We start from the raw sequence: 27,285 nt of genomic DNA, 5'->3' as shown, positions 1-27,285 counted from the left end.
ACTTAACACTGTATGTTCTTGCTATTTAAAAATGGCATAAAAGTTACATTTGAATAATCTCAACTTTTTCTACAATAGGGTTATATACATAATTTAAATAGCTTAAAAATGCAATAATAAATCCATGCAGTACATTTATTCAACATGGTAGTATATGTTGTACTGCCTTCAATTTATGCTGATTTAATTAGACTAATTTTCAGTGTCGGGGAGTAACTAACTGCATGTAGTGACGCTACTAACTTAAATACATTTTTAGTAGCTTGACAGAATCTCAGCTGCTTTTAAAACAGAGTAGCTTTTCCTGTAGCGAACTACTTTTTCCAGCAAGTAACAGTGTAACGTGACCAAACGCTACATCATGTTGGTCTTGTTGGTCATCTTTATTGTGTAGAAGCCAAACTTTTACGGGCAAAACGTCCGAAGATCTGGCAGCATATTTCTGTCTGCTGATCAGAATCAGGCGTTGTCTTCTTTTGTAATGGCAGATCACAAACAAAAATAGTGAATTACCGTCATCTACTGATAGTTTATTACAGCTCACTTGGATTAGAAGAGATTGTCTGATGGTTAAGTAAAGCGAGCAAACACAGTTTGTTTACCTTTACAAGACATACAGGATCAAGTAAATCTGAAAATGATAAAGGAACAACATTTTATTCTTCTATGAAACAAAGAATGTTTCACACAACCGCATATTTACCTTTACTATTTAAATAAAATCATTCAAAAAGTTATTATTGCCTTTTGAGGGATTTTGTTTCTGTTCTAAATACGTTTATTTTGCTTCTCATCATCTGTGTGTTATTGGGAGCAGCGAGTGAATTATTATCATAATATTTATAAATATACTGTATATATTATTATAATAATTACTATCATGCAGAACTATTTGATTTCTTAATTTCTTTGCATTTAATTAACTATTATTTTCATGTAAAATAAATGAAAATGATTGGTAAAGAAATCATTTATGGCATGTATTATTATGCAACAATCTAGGATGACCATCCGTCCACTTTTTTTGGACCTGAACAAAGCGAACATATATTTACAGAGTAACATCTGTATGTGACCAGTAAAGCTGCACTTGCATGTCAATGGCAAAAAAGTCAGAAAATACAATGAACATGAACCCAGATGAGGAGAGAAACAAGCCCTGAGTCTTTATTCACACTAAATATTATGTGACAAGAACACAAAATGCCAGCCCAAGGAGAGATTGTCAAAAAAATGTGATCTTTAGGGAAGTAGGCGACACCTGGCCACAACAGGACTGAAACGTGTGAAGTATAAAAAAGATATATTAATGACGACTGATCTTTTTTGTTTTTATTTTATACTGTTGTATTTTATTTTATGGCCATTATTAACTTTGTTACTATTCATTAAATGTGTTAAATAAATTAAATATATGTAATTAAACTCATTAAATATATTTAATTAATACATTAATTAATTTATGTCATTAGTGTAAATTATGTTATTAATATTATTGGTTTGATAGTAACATTAAAAGAATTGCCTCATGAAGTAGCTTCAGTGTAGCTAACTACTTTTTCAAAAGAGTAGCTTGACTGTAGCATAATTACTTAAAATGATGAGTAGCTTGTCAAACTACAGTTTCAAAGTAGCTTCCCCAACACTGCTAATTTGACTGTAATACAGGAAAAGATTAAAATCTTGCAGTGATGAAAATGACCAAAGTCTGAGACAATTGTAAGTCTGACCAAAGAGAGACAATTTCAATGTTGTGGAAAGCTGATTAAAATCAGCCATTGCTTTTGCACTTCCCTCTGGTGACATTAATGGCACAGAAATTACACACTTCACCTTTAAGAGAAGCAATCCAGTCAGCTTCTATCCATCCACACCCCTATTCTCTTTCACACTAATTTTCCCCCTCACTGAGTTTAAAATGTGTCACTGTCCTTATCTGTCCTGTGTTTCTATCAGTAGGAAGTTTGTGTGTCTGCTCAGATTAGAGACCTCTCCGATTTGGCTTTCTTTAAGTCATGGCCGGCCTCTGAGAACATACACCAGATTAGATCAAAGTAACGGCCACAGATCCAGTCTGGCATAAAGCGGCAACAATGCACATCTCTCTCACAAATTCCAGTCCTTACAATCCTTATTCCGACATACAGTAGCTATTGTTTGTGCAAAATCTTAAAGTTAAGGGGGGGGGGGGGTGACTGTATGTGTTCTGTTGGCTTGATCAAACCTCTTGCAGAGTAACTACAGCACTTCAAACCTCAAAGAAGAGTTCAGCACCCTCTAGTGGGGGAAAGGAAGAGAAAAGCTTTACTGGACAGGAACAATTCTTCACCTGCAAATAAAGAAGGTCTTTCTGATTACTATTACCATACCATACCAGTTTTGGAGGTAATGTTACTTTATAGAAAGACATTTCATAAACATTTTTCTAATCTCAATATAAAATCTATTCAGCAGTAACTCATTAGAAATCGTAAAACAAAGCAATAACCTTGTAAGTGGGGGTGGGATATTTTGACTTGGGCCAGTACGTAACACCTTAGCAACCTCCTATCAACTTCCAGACAACCACTCAGAACACCCCAGCACTGTGAGGCCAAACACACCCAAGCGCCACTCACATTTTTGTCAGAAAATGTAAAAATCTAGTTCCAATTTCAACTGGTATATGATACCAACCATTTAATCTCTACAATATGAGAGATATTTGATTACTTATTTTATGTTAAAGCTAGTGACTGACCAATATGGGTTTAATATTGGCTGATGCTGATGTCCAGAGAGCAGGGTGGCCGATATAATACCGATATATCACACAATTTAATATAGTTAATATTATAAACATAAAATTGCAACAACAACAAAAAAATGAATAAACTGTTATTTTGCACTATATTTACACAATTTCACACAAAACTTTAACTTAAAACGTAAAAACAAATCTAAAAAATAATATTGTATTTTAAATGGTAGATGGCAGATTCTTCTGATTTCTATTTAGTCATCAAATTTTAGTAATTAATTTGCACATGAAGAAATTATTAATATATTAGGAAGAAGGAAATAACAGTACACACACTAGCCAGCAAACATGGATGTCCACATTAGGAATCGCATTTTCTCAAAAAACACCAAATCAAACAAATTATACTCACAGTCCACAGTGAATAAAACATTTACTTAAAGCACACGTGAAGCGCTTTTACTTTGAAGTTGCACTCGCTCGCTTGTGCGGATCCAGTGTGAGCAGCAATCTCCTGACAGTTTAAACAGCATTGATCACCTGCTTGGATTGTCACGGAGTGACCGTCATGATTTGTAAATCAGAGGAACTTTTGATCCTGAAGTGGGATACGCGTTTCAGAGTAATATATTAGAAGAGCGCTCGACAGGAAGAAAATGCTGGATTTTCATGAGGTTCATGAATTACATATTTTTAAATGAGATATCCGCATATTTGCAGACGGTATATAATAGAAGTTTTATTGATATTTGCCTTTTATCATTATAAAGGAGACTGTTGGAATATGTGCTTTAGAGGAAGATTTATGAGCATTTCACAGGATGCTGAATCTGCTGAAGTTTTGTGAGGTTGGTTTATTACATCTGTTTAAACGAGATATGTGCATATTTGCAGATGGTATATGATATTAGTTTTATTGATATTTGCTTTTTATCATTAGACAAGACAGATAAAAGTTACAGGGAACTGTTGAGGAGAGAGAGGGAGAATGAAACAGGTTAGCACTTTAACATTATGAGATCAAATGCATCTGCTGCAGCTCTGATAATGTGGACCATTTAAATGACACTGTGTTGCACACTGGACTATTAATGTAGTAACACGATGGCACATAACAATGAAATGAACCGTGACTGGTCATTAAAATGTCTCATTCGCTTCACATGCAACCAGGTGATTCTCAGCACCCTCAAGAAACAAATCAGCCAAAGGGGAATATTTATCGGCCGATAATGACAAAAATCTGAATATGATATATCAGTTGACCACTAGATAAAGCATTTGAATCCAGTAAGAAAGCTAATACAAAAACCTTTTGCTAATCAAATTAGTGCATTGTTTACATTAGTGCACAAGGGTTGTTTTCACCTTGAAACGGGACTATTGTTTTGATCTTAACAGCTTCACAGGAGAAGAGATTCTTCATTTTGCAGGGAAATTTATTCACCAGGACATAGACAAGTTCTTATTCATAGCTTTTTATAACATACACTGAAAAGACACTGGGAAACGTTGCCATAAATAAATGTTGTAATACTCTTTGCAAGCTAAGATAGTGTGCAAAATCGTTTTCATTGACTTTGCTGCACACACCTGTCTGTTACTTTTCAGGTGTGCGAGGTTAGTTGTTCATTGATATACCATACACTGGAAATGTTTAAGTGTACTAAACTAGCCCACACTGGCTCAATATAAAATACTAAACCAGTAAACTTGAAATCAACTTAAAGGTACACTCATTAACTTTTGTCTTTGTGTCATCTTGGACTTACACTGACACCTAGTGGTTTGGATGCTGCATCATTTAAAATCAACAGTTTTCAGTTTCAGGTGCCATTGTAGAAATGTAGTATTCACCATCAGCCATGATGACTTTAATCAATGAGTGAAAGTGTCCAATAACAGGATGTTACTGAGATTTAGCAAGAAGTATTCAGCTGGTCATGTGATTCTAACATGGCAGCCCCCATGTGCGGACCCTCTCCATGTAGAATAAAACAGCTTTTATAAGGGTACTGATATGACTGGACTCTTCATTTTAATGTTTATGCAAATGCAAAATTACAATTCATGTCTTTAGGTGTTAAAAGGAGTTAAGAAGGGAGTGCACCTTTAATACAATTATGTTTAAGATGACAACCTAATTATAATGCGTGAAGTCCAAGTGGTATTCAACACAGTCATCAAAAAGTGATATGATCACATTGCCATGAAATATTCAAATAGATCCAGACTTCTAATGGTTGTTGTTCACACCACTTGATTTTTACTGCTTGATCAATTAACTTTTTAAATTGAGCTAATGCAACACAATTATTTACCATTTGGTCTCAACTTGATTTCAGTGTGTACAATCCATCTATGTCCACTTAATCCAATTGTGTTGGAACTATGAAAAAATGAAATGCATCAATCAATTGCTGAAACATTGCAGGGGATTTCCAGTTCCAGCATGGTTTCATGGGACTGGATTGGGAGAGTACATTTGAAAATGAAGTAGGAAACTTGCTAGTGCTTAATGTTCTGTTATGATGGGATTTAGAGGTGTTTCTGTCATGTTGATTTTTTTGTAGGTTAACATGGACCCTTTTCACATATCCGGGTTTGGAATGCCGAAGTAAACTATTGCAGGGTTAACTTATATAGCAGTCAATGGGAGACCACAGAAAATAAAATGTTTGCATACCTGTTTGCTCCAACAACAAAAGAAAAAAGGAAACAAATAGAAAGCGGTGGATTACGACAGTCAGAAGAGAGAAGATGTCAAATTTAACGTCACTCCCTCAGCGCCTGATTTAGAAACCCCATCGCAGCTGTGGTAACTAATATTTTTAAATGCTTCCTGTAAAGTATAAAACAGTGCATAATGTTATAAATTTACACTACATATTTTAAAGTTTGCTAGATTTACGCTGCTAAATAAGATGGAAACGCCTCATAACAGTCTGTGAAAAGGGTCCATTGTGGAGGAGATAATGGTTAGGTCAAGGTTGGGTACATAATTCTAAATAAATCAGTGTGTATTGCTTTTCTCATGAAGTAAATACTGAGGGATCATCAGTATACTGACTGATTGGGGATCTGTAAACTCTCAGCAACACCTTACTTGTTAAACAGTACAAAAATGTATACGCTGTATACAGGGTTGAGGAGTAACGGAGTACATGTGACGGGACTACAAAATATTAGTAACTGTATTCCACTACAGTTACAATTTAAATCATTAGTAATCAGAATACAGTTAAATTCAAAAAGTATTTTGATTACTGAAGAGACTACTTTTTTTGTCATTTCTTTTAATATTTAGTCTATTCAGTTAGAAAATATTTATAAATGATGCGATCCGTGGAGCGTTTGAACAGCGGTGAAGAGCCTATATTTTAATTTTATATCAAAGAAACTCATTTTGTAGAACCAATATCCACAATTGAATTAAATGTGCTGTAGGCATTTTTTTTTCATGGAAAGGAATGCAAAAAAATGTCCTTCTCCCTGAAACATATTAATGAAATAAGTGTCCTGAGATATCTCACCGGGCTCAGCACTAGACTCTGTAAACAGCAAACAAAAATGTGTCATCTGGCGCAGACAATGACGCTTTCTTCCCGTTAATAACATGCACATTTTCATAGTGTTTTAGTTGCATTGAATTATTGAGACGTAATGCCATATTTATGCCATGTTGTTCATAACAGTTGTCAGTTGAGGGCGCTATTTTACTGCTGTTTTTTTAACAACCGTTTCTACTCGATGTTGTTCTCAATAAAGCTAATTTGTTGTCTTTGCAATGCTGGGTTTTGGAAAAAGCTAAACGGCTAAAATCGCTTACAGCACCTACCACCCCTGGGGTTCTCTAGTTCGAGTGATTCCAGTCAGGTCTCCTAAGCAACCATATTGTCCCAGTTGCAAGGGAGGGTAGAGCCATATGGGATAACATCCTCGTGGTCACTATAATGTGGTTTGTTCTCGGTGGTGCATGTGGTGAGTTGAGCGTGGATGCTGCAGTTGATGGCGTGAAGCCTCCACATGCGCTTTGTCTCCGTGGCAACGTGCTCAACATGCCACGTGATAAGATGGGTGGGTTGACGGTCTCAGACGTGGAGGCAACTGGGATTCGTCCTCTGCCACCCGTATTGTGGCGAATCAATACGCGGCCACGAGGATTTACAAGCACTCTGGGAATTGGGCATTCCAAATTGGGAGAAAAAATGTCAGTGTAGAATTGGTTTTAGAGCAGAAATCTGGTTTTATGAGTCTCTAGTCTCTCAAAAAAAATTCTAATTGGTAACCTAAAGGTCATTGTCAATGCAGGTTCAAACATTTGTAAATAATCCCATTAGAAATTTCTAGCACATTAAGAAGAGCAACACATTTCTAGAAAGAAATATACAGCTCTTGCAAAAGTAATTCCCTCCATACCTGAGATGAATATCTTATTCACATTTTTTAATTGGGACATTCTTGACTCTTGATATGTAAAATGGAATAATATTTCATATCCAGTTCCATCATATTCTGATTCCTCTCTGCGTTACGCTGATATTTAAAGACTCCTGTCCCATAACTCCTTCCTTGCCCTTACCTGACCAGGCACATCTCCAACGTGTGTCGATTTTAATATCAAAAGAATAAAGCAATAATAGTTCAAAGTTATAATCCCAAGAGCAAAAAGCACTGCTTCACTTCCTGTGCATGACCTATTAGATTAATGAAATTGAATACTGCACAAGAATTACACCACCAAAAATTCATGTTACTTGCTTGAAAAGCAGGCACGGATACTGTGGATTTCCAACTACTTCAGGTGTCTGCTTTTCACATACTTTATAGCTTTACATTATACGTTCACTATATATTTTGTATAGTGTGTTTATTACAGTAATTAGAGACAATTCGGAGCTTCAATGTGGTGCTTTAAATTGAAAAGTGATGTATGTAGTTTCAATGTTAAAATACTTCCTCCTCCGCTGTGATCCAGAGACCTGAATCGGCGCTTTAAAATACAGAAAATGTGCTTGACTACACTGTGGATCTGTGCCCAGCAATATCCATCATTTCATGAATTACTGCTACCTTAATCAACAGAAATGTGTTTTTAAATCAATTCTATTTACTGCCTAGTTTATACGGGCAGTAATAATGCAAAGTTGATTGCGCCTGACAAATAGTGCTGAGTTTTGTGAATAAAGTATACAAAAAAAGACCCATTTGCATAAAAAGAAGGTGTGTTTGTGCTGAAAGGAATGACAATGACTTAATTTAAATGCTCACATAACTGAAATACCAAGAAGTCTGTAATGAATTCGTCCCTCAGTCTCTCTCCACTGAAACACTTACCTTTAAAGGTAAGAGCATTTCTCAGTTCTTCGGGTTAAAGTATTATTTGAAAAACTGCTTTGCCGTTCAATATGAGTTTTGATAAATGGTGTTTGGCATGACCAAGCAGAATTACAAAAATAATGAAATCCCATACACTCCCCGCTCTACCATTGGTTGGACAATCAGATAGTCCTGCCTTAAACATAAGTCACTGGTTGGGCCAATGTTTCTATGTTGCACTGATCTGATCCCAGCATAGTCTCACGATAACACAATAATTTGTACGAGATGGCAAAATTAACTTGTACGAAAAGGTATGACTTTTATTCTCATAGAGACCAACTAATCAACGAAAAGAATTACAATACAGACATCAAATTTTCCATATTTTTATTTATACAATAGGCCTATAAATGAACGTTGAATGTCAAAAACCTTTAATACGCTTCCCTCGTCACATTCCAAACCCCCGCGTTTTCTTTCTTCCATAGTACACAAAAGTAATTTTTCTATAAAGATAATGATTATGGCTTGGGTAAGGGGTAAACTTAGGAAAAATCATAATAAAATCATTCATTGGTTCGTTTCGTTTCTTGTAAAAGCCAGTTCATACGATTTTAAATGGAAAGTGGTTAGCCAAAGTCAAATGAGAAAGGTTTATGGGCACGAGTTCCCTTTTCTGTAAATTCACTTTATAACCTGACATTTTTCCAATGTTGTCTAGCAATCCAATCAGGTCTGGTAAATTTGTAAATGGATTAGACAAATACACTAGCATATCATCTGCATAGAGAGAAACTTTATGTTCAGTGCCTCTTCTGTAAATACCCCTAATGGTAATCTGATCATGCAAAGCTATAGCAAATGATTCCAATACTAATGCAAATAAAAGGGGCAATAAAGGACAATCCTGTCTTGTGCTGCTTTACAACAAAAAAGGAGATTATTTATTGTTTGTACATACTGCTGCCATAGGGGATGTATAAAGAACATTAATACAATGGATAAATCTAGAACCAAACCTGAATTTGGTAATCCCACTCCACCCGATCAAATGCTTTCTCAGCATCAAGTGATAGCAGTACCTCAGGAACATCAGATGGAGTGGGATCATAAAGAATATTAAAGAGTCTGCATATATTAAAAAACAATTGTCGATGTTTAATAAATCCGGTCTGATTGCTGGATACTATGGAAGGCAAGACAGTTTCTAACCTATGGGCCAGCATCTTACCAAGTGATTTGTCTATCTACATTAAGAAGAGATACAGGACGATAAGAACCACACTCTAGAGGATTATTGTTTTTCTTAAGAATAAGTGATATAACTGCTTTTCACGTAGTCAGATGTAGTGTATAAGAGGAAAAAGATTCTTCAAATAGGCTGAGTAGAAGTGGTGCTAAATCATTTGTAAATCTTACGATTTTGCCATACCTTACTAATTATAATGAATTGTCATGAAACTGAGGTTGGAAACCCTCAGTCTCTTTCCACAGAAACACTTTACCCTTAAAGGAAAATGTTTGCGTTTTTTTGTAAAGAAATAAAAATAAATAAAAAATTGCCTTTCTGTGCAACAAAAGTTTAGGGTGAAGTGTATCATTTCTGTGTAAAACAATCATCACTAAACTGAATCGCAAAAATACTGGCACAATCAGTATGGTCTCATGAAATTTACATGACCATTTTTGCAAACCATAATTACGTGCTGTGTTACATGTTGGGCAGCAATTTCCCACTGAAATGTCCAGCGGGTGGTGCCAGTAGCAAGTGAAATTATGTTGTAATCAGACAAGGTTTTTAAGCTGAATTTTAGATGAAGGATTAATGAGTAAAACATATTTCCTAACCTAAGCCTAACTGATAGTGGTCTTGTCGCAAATGCAACATAAAAAGCTAATTTTCTGAACCAACCATGTAATTTTGTGTCACTTCTATGACACTTTTGTCTCATGTGTCAGCCTACATGCTTCACTGGTCTGGAGCCTCAGTCCTCCGAGTCCAAAGTCCAACACTCTAACAGGTGAGCTACCATGGAAGTAAATCACACTCCAACCAGTATGTAAATGTAGGTGTGTCTGTCATAGAAGTGTGAAAATGAATATTTTCCATTTACATGTTTATAAAGTCATAATCAGCCATTGTAGTCGTGAAACTGAAAAAAAGCACAACTGTTGTAACGCTTTTAGTGTTCATTCCACCAGGAAGCTCCAGTGAAACGTGTAACACAACGTAAAGCACCACAGTCACAGGAATTACACTGTTTTCACACTATGAATGGCTCACTTATAGTTGTCCCTGCAAGCTGGGATAGGAGAAAGTATTTTAACATCAAAAAAATTACATACTTCAGCTTTAAGCTTAAAAACTGTGACTTTCCAAGCAAGCTGCTCTCATAAAAATGGCCATTTTGAATTAGACCCACCTTCGCTGATCTCATTTTTAGACAAACATCCAAGTCGATAAACAGGCACCATTATTGTCACATCAGATCAAGGTCAGCTCTCCATTTTAATCTTGAACTTCATGACTGTGGCGCTGAGAAATGTTTTAACTGCAACATTCATTCAGCTTGTCATCAGATTTTCGCCTCCTAGCTGTTGTAACTCCATGTCTGGCTGTCTGTCATGGGTCCTGACAACCTCCATGCTGATATTTACTCTTATTGTTTCTAATTCAGTCATTATGGCTTCGTTATTAACTTCGGTAACAAACAGTCACATGAATGCTGTCAACACAGAGAACATCATTTCACTTCTTTCTGCTTACATCCTTTCATAATGGATCTCTTACTCCAGAAATGGTGTTTATTTTAACCTCTTCAACTCAGCGGACCCGCCCGTGGGTCCAAAGGGGGTTCTATGTCGCAAAAACGTTTAATATGTGTAATATGCTTAATATGTTCAAGTCTCTGAATACATAAAGCAGGAAAAGCATGCTAAACAAATCATTAGAAATATATGTTATACGTCATATACATCATCGCAAAGGGGATGACACCTAGACTGAGCTTCTAGTCCACTCAGAGGCCGAGATATTTAAATAACGACTGTGGTGCATGAATGCACTGAATGTCTGTGGATGAGCACATCTTTGAGGGCTAAAATGTGTTAGAGCACCATCTATATTTCAGATGGACATTATGTGACAGAAGTTGATAGAAGACAAAACTCTTTTTTCTAGTACTTGCTGCCATCTAGTGGAATAGAATAAGGCTTTTTGGAGCTGCAGTGAACAGAACCAGAATTACAAAAATATTTGTATTAAACAAAAATTCTATTCATCATAAGATTGCAAACATATACAATATTATTTATGAATAATTTGAGTCTTTTTTTATTGTATTTTTCTGAAATAATTGCAACATTTTGGCAATTTCAGTAGTCCACAGTATATGTAAATGGAGAGCTTTTAAATTTGAGTGTGAAAAATTGCCGGCAGAAGCCCGAAAATGCCCCAGAGTTGAAGAGTTTTGGGAAATCACCTAAAAATGGCTGACTTACAGTTGCCTCTATTAAGCTGGGACAGGATGAAACACACAAAATATTATACATATCAGCTTTAAAGGTGCACTAAGTGATTTTATTCTTCATTAAAAAGTTTTACACCAAAATAAATTAAGTATAATTAAAAAATATATGTATAAAATCATGAACACTCAAATGTGACTCCAGTTATATTAGTAATCTTATAAAAGCTGTTTTATTTTACATGGAGAGGGTCCCCTCATAGGGGCTGCCATGTTAGGATCACATGACCAGTCAAATACAACTCGCTTAATCTCAGGAACCGCCCTGTTAATAATTTCACTCTTGGATTAAATAGTGTTGAATAGTGAATTTCTACAATGACAACTGTAACTGAAAACTATTGATTTTGAATGATACTGCATCCATGCCACTAGATGTAACAAAAAAGTTACTGAGTGCGCCTTTAAGGCAACTTTTAACCCTGGTTTAAGCAACAATTCACAGTAATTGGCGACCGTATTGCAATCTGCTTTTGTTAAATAGCATAAAGTCCTCTATCAGGAACAATAGGTTGCTGTAACAGTAGTCTGTTGACTGCAGTATTGTGTTCGACAGTGTATTTACTATGTGACTGTGCTATAGGGCAGCCATTAAGGCTACTGCATGACTGTGCCTTAATGAGCCATTAATGAGCCATTAAGACTCATTAAAGCACAGTCATGCTGGCTTAACATGACACTGACTGATTCTGAGTAAGACTGCAGGTCTGATCAGATGCCATACAAGGTGACTAGCCGAACATTTTCCAGCCTTTGTAGAACGTTCCTAAGTCCAACATTGTGGGAATTGCAGATATTACTGAACTGAATTACTCTCGTTTAATGGGTTGGTAGCTAAAAGGTAAGTAAAACCTATAAGAAAATGGTGACTTCTTGTCAAAAAAATCAATACATGGGGCATTTTCTGCCCCACATTTTGAATTTTAAGGGTATTGTTGTCCAATTTGGTGTCATTTTTTCCCTTATCCCCCCTTAATTTCTAACCATGATGCATTCTGACTCTAGTGATTTGCATATTCTCTGGTAACAGTATTATTCTTGATCATCTCAAAGGACACAGAACTGGTCCAGGACCAGTGGCTGGGACATTCTGTATAGATCTCTAATAACCCAGAGTCCTACAAGGATGCAAAGAGTCCATCCATAAAGATCTTTTCTCCCCAACACATTTCTCACTCACTGTCAGCCCTCCTCGCACAACAAGCCGGTTTTCCTTTTTTAGGTTCTGTTTTTACGTGCAAGCGAGGATTTTTTTTTTCCAGCCTGTTTAACTGTAAAAATGTCTGAAAGGCAGCAGATTACCCTGGAATTGAAAATGTGTTGCAGGGCCAATGATCCATTTTACTTGACACATGTAGCCATACACTCCATATATCTTAAATGGCACCACTGTTAACATTAAACTTCGATACATGTTGGGTTATGATGCGAGGCAAATACCATCTGTGGCTAGTGGGTTTTCTTGTATCCACAGATGCATATAGGCAGTTGACATCATGTTTTTTCTGTCTCTTCTTAAAAAGATATTATAATATATATGTTCGTCTGGATTTATTAACTTTCTCTATATGTCTCAACTTCACCCTGTAATTTTAAGTGGAATTGAGACATATAGCCTTTCTTAGTTTGTCTCCAGTGTTGCATAGCAAATAAAAATCTAATTACATTAATAATATTTTTATTTTTGCTTTTGAATTTTATATTGTTTAAAAACAAATCACAGTTTTAATTACGTGCAATATTTGTACTGTTAAAAATTAATTTGTCACACCACAGGACCATTGTGAAATTATATTTTTTTATTTAAAGTGGTGAAAAGCTAAAAATATATATATAAAAAATCACTTACAGTAAATATGAACATTTTAAAGAGACAGTTCAACCCCTAAAGAAAAATGTTGTCATCATGTTGACCTTCACGTTCTTCCAAAACCTGTACGACTTCTTCTTTCTTCCATGGAACACAAAAGGAGATATTAGGCAGAACATTATCCCCAGTCACCATTCACTTTCATTGCATCTTTTTTCCAATAAAAGTGAATGGTGACTGAGTCCCTAAAGACCCGGGTATACTTTGTTTTTCTGTGTTACATATTTCCGCGTCCAGTGGACCGTGTTGCCTTTTAAAAGTATACTAATTTGACCGTGAGTGAATACGAACACGCTCGACGCATGAGCTCTACGACTCATTTGCGCTGACGATATGCACAAATGAGGACTCTTCGCGTGTCAAGAAAAGCTGGGTAGCATACAAACAGTTCACACAGACTGTGCTGATGACGAAATTTGCGTCATGCATACTATGTGCGGCTCGATTAGCAACGCGGACAACCGAAGTATACTTCGGCTTTAAAGGAATAGGAATTAAAATAGTAGTTAGCTACACTACAAGCTTCAAAATCTATACCGAAGCTATTTAAAGGGAAAGTTCATCCAAAAATGAAGATTCTCTCATTATGTACTCACTCTCATGCCATCCCAGATGTGTATGACTTTCTTCTGCTGAACACAAACAAAGATTTTTGAAAATATCTCAGCTCTGTAGGTCCATTCAATGTAAGTGAATGGTGACCAGAACTTTGAATGTCTAAAAAGTATATAAAGGCAGCATAAAAGTACTCCAGTGGTTAAATCCATTTCTTCAGATGCGATATGATAAGTGTGGGTGAGCAATAGATCAATATTTAAGTCCTTTTGTACCATAAATCTGCACTTTTGCATTCTGAAAGTGAAAGTGAAAGTGGAGATTTGTAGTAAAAAGGAACAAGATATTTATTTGTTTCTTACCCAAAGTGATTGCATTGCTCAGAAGACAAACAGTACGTTAATCCACTGATATCTTATGGATTACTTTTATGTTTCCTTAATGTAATTTTTAGAGCTTGTGTTCTGCAGAAGAAAGAAAGTCATACACATCTGGGATGGCATGATTTATGGGAACTATCCCTTTAACAGCCCTAACATCTCCTTTGTGTTCCACAAAAGAAAGTCAAATGAGTTTGGAACAACATGAGAGTGAGTATATGATGACAACATTTTCATTTTGGGTGAACTATCCCTTTAACCTAAAGTCTTGATGTTGACAAAAAGTTAATGTCCATTTGTCAACTACCCACGTGCGTGCGCGCGCACGCGTGTGTGTGTGTGTGCTATATGGAGTGCAGGATCACACTAAGACACCCTTAAGCTGAAGTTGTGGCACAGAATCACCCCCCATCCAGATGTCATCCCACTACTTTAACAGCAGTGTATCTGCTTTACACACACAAACGCACACAACACTCGCTGTCCCTCACACTCCCACAAACACACTTTCACGGGGTAATCCGCATATGAAAATACCACTTTGTTTTGTAATCTGGCTTGTGGATCTGACACCCACTCGCTCGGCTTGCTGAGTGTTGACAATATAGTAACTATGACATCTGTGTCAAAGACATCCATCTAGTCCATTTTTACATGGAAAAATGATTTAAAAACAGATGCAAATATGTGTTCGATGTGAACAGCCCCTAAGGCAGCAAAACTGAAACTGTGACTGTCAACAAGACGTAAATACAACAGCTTTTAGACTGTCGCTCATTGTATTTATGTCTATGAGAAATTCTGGTGTACCATACTTGTTAAGTAAAGTGGAAATGTGCATTTTTACCTGCGGTCGCAAGAGAACTGTTCATTTCCTGCCTGTTTCTCAAAGGAATTAGCCTGATTGATAGAACATCTTTCCCTGGGAGCATGTTGATTTGAGAATTGTATCATTTCTTCAGCTTGACCTTGGGGCAATCTTGCAAGCTCTGCTTTTCCATGGGTGTGTTATAGTTGTCATGTAATCTTGTTACCTTGTGCTCATTGCATTGCTAACCTTTCTCTCTCTTTTAAAGGTTAAAAAAGTGTGTTATTTCTGCGCCGCTTGCACGACCAAATGGATTGCAAAAATAATGACTGTTTTCAAACAGGTTTCCTTGAACACTACCCCGTCATTGGTCAAAAAACAATGCTTTGATAGCGCCACAGACCCACAGCGTTTACATTTTTTTAGGAAGTCCACTTGTAAATGCAGCCTGGTCTCATGAAATCGCTTTACATACCTACATGTTTACAAAATGTTTCTTTTTTTGTACATATCGCCAGGGGCGAAAATTTCATAAAAATGTTGGGGGGGACAATAAACATAACAATTCTCAAGAGCAATTTTTGAAGGGGACACCAAGGGTTTTTTTGTTGTTACCCCATTTGCATTTGTATTATTTTATTTCTTAAACAATAATTTTAAGAATATATCATTATATTATTTACAATACACATATTTTAATGATATTTTGGGGGGGGGACAACCCTCAGATAGCGGGGTCCTGACACCCCGACCCACCCCCCCGCCACGCGATTTCCGCATATGCATATCGCAGCAGTTTCCTGGTTAAATGAACACTAGAGGCGCTAGCCGCGCTACAACAACAATGATTTGTATTCACTTTCACACACAAAAAAAAGTAAAATGCCAGATTATCAGTTAATAAACACTCATTTTTCTCTCTGTGACTTACACTATGCTTTCTAATTAGATTAAAAAGTTTTTACTGTAGGTCATAACTTGTAAGGCGATACATATTAACGTTTGCATTACTTAACCAGCTACATTTTCAAGCTTGTTCAAAAGGGATCGAATTGAGCTGTAGCTCAACTTATAGAGCACTGCACAAGTTAACACGTAATGACGTGTCATTTTGCAGTGTAGAAGAAAGCTTTTTAATATAAAAAAAAATTAGAACACGCGTCACCTTTAAGGTCTTATCCATATACAAGTACATATAAAACAGTGCACTTGGGTTTTCTGTGTCTATGATCACTCTATATGTGTGTGTGTGTGAAACATTTCATTAAGCTAAGGATCTTTGGGTGACACGTCGTGTAACAGCTTGCTGACGAGGCATCGTCCTGCGGTGACACAGCTCTGGATGTTGTTCCTGACTGATCTCATCAAAGGCTGTAAGCAGAACCACTCACTCAGATACTGGACAACAGAATGGCCTTAAATGAACAGGTCACCCAGAAATTACAATTCTGTCATAATTTACTCACCCTCATGTTGTTGCAAACCTGTTTTACTTTCTTTTTTCATGGAACACAAAATATGATGTTAAGCAGAATTTTACCTGTGAAGGTTAGTGCACATATAGCTTTCATCATTTACTCTCTTAATCAGGAAGAATACAGTGCTCAAACTAGATTTTTGCTGCTTGCCCGTGCTGCAAGCTCTGGTTTCCAGAGTGTTGATATACAATTTCTAAGGTGAAATTAGTGTTTTTAGCACATTGTTATGCAGTTGCCAGGGTGTTCTGGGTGCATGTTAGTTTATAGTCCATCCCAATCCCATCCCAGTTTCATAAAACTGGTTTGTGAGAGATTGTATTATGATATACGTTATAAGTAACAGAATGCAACAGTGCCCACACACTTTTTCATCCATCTTGGCTCAGGAAGTATTTTTCCCATTCATTTTTTTTCTATAGGTATTTCATAAAATTATTTACATTTACATTTATGCATTTTAGCAGACACTTTTATCCAAAGTGACTTACAGAGCCCCTATTACAGGGACAATCCCCCCCAGAGCAACCTGGAGTTAAGTGCCTTGCTCAATGACACAATGGTGGTGGCTGTGGGGATCGAACCAGCGACCTTCTGGTTACCAGTTATGTGCTTTAGCCCACTACCACCACCACCACCACCACTTTATAAAAGAGTTCGAAGTAACAAACCAAACCAGCCAGCTCTGAGATCAGTCACAACATTACAAACTTTAATTTGAAGCAACAATATCTAAAAATCAGACAAAAATACAAAGGTACAAGACTGTGTATTTTACGTCTTTCATGAGCGAATGAACTACAATCGCATGAAACGTTCCGCAGAGCTCTTTTGCCGGGATAGGTTTGCTGGAATTCCCTGATTAGTGGATGCTTCCTCTTCAAGACAATGGGTAGTGTAGTTCTCCACCAGAAATCCTGTCATCAAACATGATTTTTTGAAATAACATGGACTGATGGCTTCGGCAGAAGCATATACCATTTATTAACAACCTCAGAGCTCACAGTAGGTCTATCTTTAAAGGTTTATAAGATATCGTTAAAACTATGGACACAATGAAGGGGATTTAATCAGACTGTTGTGCTTTTTTTTAGATCTGGGGAATGTGGAGGCCAAGTCAACACCTTGAACTCTTTGTCGTGTTCCTCAAACCATTCCTGAACAATGTTTGCAGTGTGGCAGAGCGCTTTAACCTGCTGAAAGAGGTCACTACCATCAGGGAATAACGTTGCCATGAAGGGGTGTATGTGTTCTGCAACAATCTTTAGGTAGTTGGTACGTGTCAAAGTAACATCCACATGAATGCCAGGACCCAAGGTTTCCCAGCAGAACATTGCACAGAGCATCACACTGCCTCCGCCGGCCTGACTTTTTCCCATAATGCATCTTGCTGCCATCTCTTCCCCAGGTAAACGACGCACCCGGCTATCCACATGATCTAAAAAAAAAAATGTGATTCATCAGACTAGGCCACCTTCTTCCATTTCTCCATGGTCCATTTCTAACGCTCATGTGCCCATTGTAGGTGCTATCGCCAGTGGACAGGGGTCAGCATGGGCTGTGTTTTCTGACACCTTTCTATCATGGCCATCAAATTAAGCAATTTGTGCTACAGTAGCTCTTCTGTGGGATCGGACCAGATGGGCTAGCCTTCGCTCCCCATGCACATCAATGAGCCTAGGGCACCCATGACCCTGTCGCCGGTTCACCGGTTGTCCTTCCTTGTCCTTCCTAACCGCTGCATACCGGGAACACCCCACAACCCTAGCAACCATCCAGAAAACCGTAGCATTATCAGCCGCATAGTAGCACCCTGGCAACCACCTAGCAATGCCCTAGCAACCACCCAGAACACCTTATCCATTATCAACTGCATAGTAATGCCCAAGTAACAACCCTAAACACTTTAGCCAATAACAAACGCATAGTAACGCACAGCCATAAACGCATGGCTGGATGCCAACCCCTTAGCAATGCACTAGCAACCACCCAGAACACCATAGCCATTATCAACCCCATAATAACACACTGTAAACCACCTAACAATGCCCTAGCAACCACCTAGAACACACTGGCCATTATCAGCCAAAAGTAGAGCCATGGCAACCACCTACTGTAGCAACACCCAAGCAACCACCTAGAACACCAAAACAAACACCTGACAATGCCCTAGCAACCACCCAGAACATCTTAAACATTATCAACTGCATAGTAACGCCCTGGGAACCACTTAGCAATCCCCAAGCAACAACCCTGAACACGTTAGCAAATAACAAATGCATAGAATTGCTCTGGACACCACTTAGCAACACCCTAGCAACCACCCTGAATACCTTAGCCTTTAATAAATGCATAGTAATGCTCTTGCAACCAAGTAGCAACCACCCTGAATACCTTAGCCTTTAATAAATGCATAGTAATGCTCTTGCAACCAAGTAGCAACACCCTAGCAACCACACTGAACACCTTAGCCATTAACAAATGCATAGTAACACTCTGACAGCCAACTTAGCATGGTGTTGGTGACTTTTGCACAAAAATGTATGTAAGAATGTAAGATTGTGAAGGTGGGCTTCTCTCTGTGGCAGGGTGTCGACCAGAGTGCACTGGTCAAATCAACAGTTAAACATAAATTTCTAAACAGATATTGTCTTAATCCTTACAATGGCCAATGTGCAACACATATCCACAACAAACACAAATTTGCTACACAAGCTACACGTGTACACTGTAGCCACACATTCACAGTATTTATGTAATACAAACATGCACATTAGCACACACAAAGACAGTAAGGAACTAATGAGACTAATGAGCACACTTCAGTAGTTGCACTGACACATTTCCACAGTTGATTTGAGAAATTACATTATATTTATATTTTTTATATTATTCTATATATTTATATATGTCTGAAATCACCTGATGCCAAATAACAACATTTAATCTTTGTGCAGAGACACTTAAAGACACACAAAGCAAATTAATTGTGCACAGGGGCAACAGTGCCATTCTTGGTGGCAGTTTAATAGATGTTGGTTAATGAAGACGATAATGAATGCTATATTGGCAGCCCAGTATATTAATGGCCAAAACATGACCAATCAAGGTGTAGTTCATTCAGGTGTGGCAATAAGCTTGCATCTTCATCCGGTTACTGTTAAAGGGATAGTTCACTCAAAAATGAAAATTCTCCCATCATTTACTCACCCTAATGTAATTCCAAACCAGTTTAACATTTTTACTTCCGTGAAACATAAAAGGAAATATTAGCCAAATGTTACATTTACATTTACGCATTTGGCAGACGCTTTTATACAAAGCGACTTACAGTGTACTTATTACAGGGACAATCTCCCCGGAGCAACCTGGAGTTAAGTGCCTTGCTCAAGGGCCCAACAGTGGCATCTTGGTGGTGCTGGGGCTTGAACCCCCGACCTTCTGGTCAGTAATCCTGAGCCTCAACCACTGAGCCACCACTGCACCAAATGTTAGTCTCAAGTCACCATTCACTTTCATTGTGTGGTAAAAAGATGCAATGTAAGTGAATGGTGACTTGAAACTAACATTTGGCTAATATTTCCTTTTTTGTTTCACGGAAGAAAGCATTTGGAAAAAAAAAATGGTGGAAAACTACCATTTTCCTGAAGAGAAAGCATTCAAAGAGAATTGTAGCAAACCTATCCCGGCAAAAAAACTCATGCGATTTTAGTTAATTCGCTCATGAAAGACGTAAAATACACAGTCTTGTACCTTGTGATTTTCTGGTATTTGTGCTTCAAATTAAAGTTTGTAATGTTGTGATTGACCTCAGAGCTGGCTGGTTTGGTTCATTACTTGGAACTCTTTTATGAAGAATTTTATGAAATCCCAATGGAAAACATTAATGGGAAAAATACTTCCTGAACCAATATGGCTGAAAAAGTGTGTGGGCACTGTTGCATTCTGTTACTTATAACGTATATCATAATACAATCTCTCACAAACCAGTTTTATGAAACTGGGATGGGCTTGGGATGGACTATAAACTAACATGCACCCAGAACACCCTGGCAACTGCATAACAATGTGCTAAAAACACTAATTTCACCTTAGAAATTGTATATCAACACTCTGGAAACCAGAGCTTGCAGCACGGGCAAGCAGCAAAAATCTAGTTTGAGCACTGTATTCTTCCTGATTAAGAGAGTAAATGATGAAAGCTATATGTGCACTAACCTTCACAGGTTAACCTTGAGAATTGTAGTCATCGTGTTTCTTAATATTCAACAGGAAAAATAGAAAAAGTTGACATTTGGTGTCTTGGTTGATTTCTCTCCAGATCTACACAGGCTTATGCAGAATATAGTCATTATTAACAATTAGTATGTAAAGAGGACACCTCATACTCTTGACCAAACATTCAGCCACTTGACGCAACTGACCTACACTCTTAAAATGAACACTGCGTCCTGCATACTACATACTACTCATGCAATACTGCTATGATGCAAATGTCGTCTCAACCCTACATAGATCTTCTTTGCATTTCTCTGCAAACTCACTACGCTGGCACGTGCCCACCTAGAGCCGACCAACCTGCTTTTAACTACAACATACAAAACACAGAATGCACCAAGCTTTGAAACAGATATTTTAGGATTCTTCTCGTTTATCTAAAATCATTTGTCAGCTCAGTTGCCAATGTGAAGGTCATATCTTTGTTCAACAAAGACTGTTGCAATTCTTCTGATAGCAATATGTATAATAACTCTGATGGCATTGTTCCGAAGGAGAACGAGGATGCAAGGGCAATCAGGTCATTTCCACAAAATCATTCAATTGTTCAGATAAACTGTACTACATTACATTTTGACACGTATGATGCATATTCCATACATTTATTCAAAACTATTGTTCATTTGTACTAATCATCTCCTGTTTCACAACTGATTAATTATTCCCTTAAATGTTTCTAGATATGAGTGGAAGCAGTTGATGCTTTTCTATTTGCCCTGGAGCATAGTTGGGATTCTTTTAATTTCACAACTGTCACCCACCACTGAGAATTCATAATAACTTGCCCTCCTCTTTTACCTGAACATTTTGTACCAGGTTACTTGTGATTTGGATCTAAAAACACGCTGTTCCCTTCTCTTTTTTTCCAAATATTCCCTCTTTTTCATTAATGTACCTTGCTTTTATGAAGCACCCTCTTTTCTCGCTAAGAAAGTGGCACATTATCACAGCTTCTTTGGGATCGCTCCCAAATGCGTCAGTCGTGTGCTCCATAATAACTGCTCCCAACAGTAATTACTGAAAGCTGTCATCGCTTCGCTTCCAAGATATCTTGGTTCACCTCTCGACGGAATTCAATTTCTGCTGCTTTAACATTCCCACACAATGACTTTAACTGATACACACTCCGTCTGCAGTGTAAGGTACTTAATCTTTCTTTATAGTAGCTGCAAGTCGAGAACCACAAAGCTAAGTACTATAACAACAACATGCATATTTGGAATTAATTTCTTCCAGGCAAACTTCACTGTTCCAACAAGCAGGCAACCTGTAGGTGTACCGACTTGAGATTATAGAGCTGTATCACCCTGTCCTAGCAAAACACATACACACACAACACAATATTCCATATAGTTATAGAGTTTGATGCAACCTATAAGATAGAGATATTTGTCTGATATGTTAATATCAGAATTAAGCATTAATTTAAACTCTTTTTGTCTAAAAACCTAAACCAAAAAAAGCTCATTTTATACCAACACAATTTCCAATTAAATTCCAATTCCAATTTAAACACAGTTTTACCATTAACACCCCACATTAACAGGTGTACAACCACAAACATCCCATTTAAAGTATGTTCACATGCACGCATACCCCAGCAACAGTTGTGACATAAGTAAAGGTGATCATTTACCTGTTTTGGCAAACCACATCCAGCCCGGACTCCCGACAGCACATATCTCCTCCTTGACTTGTCCTGATTTATTCTATTCTCTTTTCCCCCGTCCCTCCTTCCCCTTTTCTCTTTCTCTCTGTTTCCTTTTCTCTGTCCCTTTCTTCCTCCTTCCTCCTGTTTGAGTCTATTTCAGTGTGGACAGAAGATCCCACTGTGACAGTAGCATGGTCTCTAGCAGTTTGGCAGAAGGTCACATCATCTTCCACGAGGGGAGGGTGGGATGGATGGAGGGAGGGAGGGGGGAGGGAGAAACGAGGAGGTGTGTGCGGAGAGATGGAGGGAAAGAAACGGATGCCAGAGGAGGAACGACAGAGAGGGGACGGATGTCCACAACTGTCTTGTTGAAGTCAAGCATAAAGGGATCCTTGTCCTAGATGGTCCGTGGTTAGGTAAACAGACGCGTCTCGACTCTGACTGGACGCGTGCAAATGAAATCTGTCCAAATCTGTCCAATTCAAATGGAAAAATTACCTTACGGATCACTCAATACATTGCACAATCAAGAATAAACTAAATTTGACATTGAGTTTTAGTCCAAATCCGTTAGCGTTGCGTTCATCCACTGTATATGCTAGTGTACTACTAGTAGTTGCACACGTATAACATTTTCAGTCTTTTCTATTTTGCGAAAACGGACCAAAAATATTGATGACTCATCTTGCACTTCACAGATTTTGTTTAATCAAATGCTCTCTAAAATGTGAATGTCCCTGCCCCTTAAAATACCACTTGCAACTGACAGTATAGGTCAGGGTTAGGTATAGTAAGGGTTAGTTAAAGGGTTCGGGTTTGTGATCTTAACGGGTTCAGTAAATCACGGATGTTTCAATAGGAAATGCGTCAATACAGGAAAGAAAACTGAACTTGACACCATGGTGTCTATAAGTATAGGGAGAATCAAGAACTCAATTTCCTTAACTTTCCCTCAGCTCCATGCGAAAACGATCATTACTGAAGATTATAGTGAGGTTCAGACATATTTTAAAGTCCACAGAAACATTCAAAACTTTTGTTTACCTTGTTCTCTTGTTCCTGGCTCATGCTTCAAAAATAGTCCTCATTCCCTTAAAAAAAAAAAGCCACTGAATTCTCCAAAAACTGCCAGTTTCCAGGATCTGTCAGTGCTTGTACGAACAGGAGGCACAGGCTGACAGGTGGAGCTTCTTGTTTTAGTACCAGGCTGTTGGTTCCTAGCCTAAATACATTTCTGCCTCTTTTTGTCCCCTTGAGATTTGTATGTATTTTCTTTTTTCTGGTTGATTTAAATTGTAGAGCGATGCCATGTTCAGTTGTGCATTTTGGTTGAAGCTATTTTGTCCCCGTCCACTGATGGTTGGTTGGAGTTTATATGTTCAGTTGTAGCTGTAGAGTGCGGCTGCGGTTCTCAGATTACTGTAGTTGTAATCCGGGCTCCTTCTGCACTCCATATCACAGGCAGGACTTGTGAGTCGTAATCATTATGTGGTAAGGATTTATTCTAACTCTCTCTCTCTCTCTCTCTCTCTCTAACTCTCTCTACCACCTTCCCATCTTGTTCTCTATTCCTCCAGATCTATTTCTTTTTAATAACTCTTCTTCAACAGATGGCTTCCATGCTTGTAAGGCATTTTCCACTCGTATTCTTTGAAGTCCAGACCTGATATTCATAGCAGGTTGCTTTGAGAATGAAATACTTTAGCCTTCAGTCCCAATTTTATATTTCATAATCTTATCTATAACAGTAACTTCTGTGTGCAGAATCTAGAAAGGTTTTACTACCAGTTGCTCTAAATCTGTCTGAATCTAAATCTGAAATATGTGCTGCGATTATCTTGTTGTGTCCATAAGATATTGGACAATCCTACACTCAGGTTCGAGTTTGGTCATATCCCAATTCATTCCCCCTCACCTGTCTATCTCCACTGTCATGTAAATAAAGGATAAAGATCCTATATTGAATGCGAAAAAATTCATTATAGCTATAGATTAATCGAATTTAAATATAACCATATAGAAAGTTATTTTCCATTTTATAATTGTTACTGTATAATCCATTCAGAGTATAATTTTGGGCTTGAACAAACTTTTAGCTAACAATTGGACTAAAATGTGTAACGTTTTTTTACATGAAAATATTTAAGTTTAATTTGGTGCAAGTATGTATTTGAAGTGCTTCTAGCTACACAAGTTGGATTTTGTGAGTTGTTGCATTCCAAAATGTGTCAGACCGCAATTAACACAAAGCAAGTATGTGTTGCATTCTCAATGTTGCCACAAGGGGCGCTGTAGCGGACATTAGTGTGGACTGTCCGCTTCTATGGTGAGTTTTTTTTTTCAAGTCAACTACTGTCATGGCAAAGCAACAGTTTGAAGAGAATATAGCAGAGTAAGTTAAAGTTAATATATGTATAGCAATTTACCTGAATAAAAACACATCAGGTTTAATGGCACAAACTTTTAAAGGTAAAAACTCTATCGCCCCCTTGAGTACTGATGTTTGTTACCCTCACAGTAAAGCAAAAATGTACGTTAAGCATGTTCAACCAGACAGCGCATTGGCAATTGGCAGGTGCCAACCTTACAAAGTACCAACCTTACAAAAAGCTAGAGTTCTGGCAAATTTGCTGAAAATTCGCCAATGATTATTTTCACATGCAAATGAGCTTTGCTGCAAACTCTTCATTGTTTCCACAGGCTTGTCCTTGAAGTGTTTGCCAGTAGTGGCAATAATGTCCTCTGTTGCCAAAGGTTTGCAGCAGGTTGACCACTACTGTTGAGGAGCTGCAAAATTCTGCCAAACATTTGCGGCAAATCGTAAGCTCATTTGCAAATGAAAACAAAATTTGAGGAAAATTTGCAGCAAGTTAGCCAAACCTCAAGATTTTTTGTAAGTGTGTATAAAGCCACTGTAGCCTGGATTTCACCTAAATCTCTTGATTCTAAATTTGAAAAACATCCATTTAATTTTATGATTTGTTTTTATTTTATTGCCCGCTGTGGTCTGGCGGACCATTAAACGGGCCAAAAAACCATAGGCTTACACTGAAGGAGGGACCCGAGCCATATAGGGACCAGAATATAGAGACTAGGGGGTGGAATCTTTTCATTTAGGTCCATAGAAACCACCTAGCAACCACCCAGAACATCCCAGCAACTGCATAGCAATATGGTAATAACCACACGGAACACCTTAACAACCGTACATGGCAATGCACTGTAAACTACCCACAACACCTTGATTAACACTGCCTTCACGTATCGGAATTAGCGTAAACACGAGTTTCCTACTTGGAAGGTGCACATGAACGAACCTTCAAGTCGTAATTACAACTGGGAAACTGAGATCAGATGGGAGGAGCCCTAAACTTACAACATGGCAGAGGAGAGTATAGTTTCTGTAGTGAATGACAGGTTTTATAAATTTTTCTAAATACAGTTAACTGTTAGCACTTACATTTTGCTCATATTCATTTATGTATATCAGCAACCATTTGATGCATGTTGAACATTTTTATACCATAAAAATTGCTTGTATTTGACCAAAATCCCATAATAGTGAGCAAGCTGAGAAATATTAGTATGTTGTCAAAATAAAAGTTCCTCAAGAAATATATACGAATGAAAAAAAATTCCGACAACAAAGCACTTGAACATGACGTACTCGTAATTACCACTTCAGAAGTGGGAAGTTGGATGATTCAGATAGCACATGAAGGCAGCATAAATACACAAAGGACATTCGAGGACTTGCTGTAGCAGTAACTGAGATCAGACTCAGTGCTGATTGTGGCCGTTAGCACGTCAGCAGTACCTGTTGGCGAGGAATCGGAGATTAGCTCGAACGTTAGCGGAGCAACAGCAGAAGGCACACAGGAAGTCTCACAGGTGGCCATGGGGCGGAGGAGTACACACATGTCAGGATGAGAGAAAGAGATAGAGGGACAGATGGACATATGCTCTCTCTACACGACTTGGCCTCAACCTTTCACATGCTAGAACTCCATCCAGGCCAATATTAACAACAGAAGAGAAAGAGATATAAAAGGAGAGAGAGATGGTTAAAACTAATATAAAAATGTACTCCGCAAATCTTTTTAGCAATCATTACTGAGGGAATATTTCTAACGTACACTTTAAAAAGTGGGTTTGTTTAGACTGAAGTGTAAAATTTATTCGCAGATAGGAGCGCCACCAAACAGATTTCAGAAACCTCCCCCTGTCTTCTAATGGTTGGATAAACAGATAGTCCCGCCCCAGACTCATGTTATTGGTCCAAGACAGTGTTGTTGTGTTCGGCTAGTCATAATGCACAAATAAACAGAACAATGTTTTGATGGCACAACAAAGCCACAGTGTTACACTTTTAGGTCAAATCAACCTACAAATGGTAAACTCATACTTGACTTATAGTATGTATATTAAGTTAGCATTCGAGAAAGAACATTTTAACATTGAAAAAATTACATTAATCAGATTAACGAGCCTTTTTCTACCTCTTAAAATTCACTTTTGTTGATGTTACCTTATAAGGTCAGGCTGTTTCAATGATATTATATAATATATTGGTCTTGAACTTTAATAAAACCAGTTAATTTAGATATTAGCAGAAATTGGTAGGGAGTGTAGAGAGTGTAGGGACACTGAAACACATTTTTTAGACCTCTGGTATCTAT

General features: G+C 37.7%; 1 protein-coding gene across 1 annotated transcript in view; it reads right to left on the bottom strand.

Annotated features, from left to right (window-relative positions):
• Positions 1-24,047, bottom strand: part of LOC127653396 (glutamate receptor ionotropic, NMDA 2C-like) — a 116,806-nt gene extending 92,759 nt beyond the window's left edge. Inside the window, exons 1-2 of the mRNA XM_052140069.1 lie at positions 23,651-24,047; positions 22,592-23,078 (exon numbers count right to left, since the gene is read on the bottom strand). The gene's annotated coding sequence lies outside the window, so the exon portion shown is untranslated. The remainder of the gene's footprint in view (positions 1-22,591; positions 23,079-23,650) is intronic.
• Between the last annotated feature and the right edge of the window lie 3,238 nt (positions 24,048-27,285).

This window comes from Xyrauchen texanus, chromosome 12 (genome assembly GCF_025860055.1).
Source record: "Xyrauchen texanus isolate HMW12.3.18 chromosome 12, RBS_HiC_50CHRs, whole genome shotgun sequence".
Lineage (NCBI taxonomy): Eukaryota > Metazoa > Chordata > Actinopteri > Cypriniformes > Catostomidae > Xyrauchen > Xyrauchen texanus.
This window is presented reverse-complemented; position numbering and strand designations above follow the sequence as displayed.